Below are 858 nucleotides of genomic sequence, written 5' to 3'. Positions count from 1 at the left end.
CCCTCGGCAGAGAGCTGGGCTCTGGCCACCTGCCCTGTGGGGGGCAGGGGGAATGGGTGCGGGGAGCTCTGTTCTGCCCCGGCCGTGCCTACCGCAGCTCCTGACCCACGCTGCAGACCGTCCCTATGTCATCTCTCCTTGGCCGCTACAGCAGTGCCCACGTGTGTGCTTTCGCTTTCCCTGGGCTTACCAGCTCCTGGGGCTGCACTCCTGCCTGGTCCCCAGGTCTTGTCCCCTGCTCCAGCCCCTCACCCTGGGGCCAGGGCGGTGTGCTGCTGCCAGGCAAGGGCTAGAAGCAGACACAAAGCATCCTCCTTTCAGTGGGGTCCTGGGGGAGAGGGCCTTGCACCGGGGAGATGGGGCTGCAGCAAGACCTTGCAGGGTGCTTGACCACAGGAGGATGGTGGCCCTGATGGGCTGGGTTTGAGTCCCTGGTGCCAGCTCGTGCCACCTCCCACAGCTCAGCAGGCTGTGTCAAGCACCAGGCCATCAGCGGGAGCGCGTCCTGGGTGCAGGTGCTTGTGCTGGAGGGGCTTTTCTGTTTAGGTTGCTTGGGAGGCAGGCTGAGCTAAGCCAAAAAGATCCTCTTATTCTGGACAATAGTGGCGTGCGTGCAGCAGGAGCCATCGTCCGCAGGGACATGCCCTGGCTGGAGGTGATGGGACGGGGCTGGCCAGAGGGCAGGCGAGGCGCGGGGGAGGCTGGGGGCTCCATGGGGACACATCCCTTCTGCTCGCTCCAGGCAGCCCTGCCACCTGCTGCCCTTGCATCAGCTCGTGTGCAAGCTGCTGAAACCGGGGGTGGCGGTGGGGGGTCTGCTCTTGTGTCTTCTTCCTTTGCTGGGGGCGGGGGCGCGGT

The sequence above is a fragment of the Pygoscelis adeliae genome, unplaced genomic scaffold (genome assembly GCF_000699105.1).
Source record: "Pygoscelis adeliae isolate BGI_AS28 unplaced genomic scaffold, ASM69910v1 Scaffold106, whole genome shotgun sequence".
Taxonomy (NCBI): domain Eukaryota; kingdom Metazoa; phylum Chordata; class Aves; order Sphenisciformes; family Spheniscidae; genus Pygoscelis; species Pygoscelis adeliae.
The sequence above is the reverse complement of the archived record's forward strand: the minus strand, read 5'-3'. Positions refer to the sequence as shown.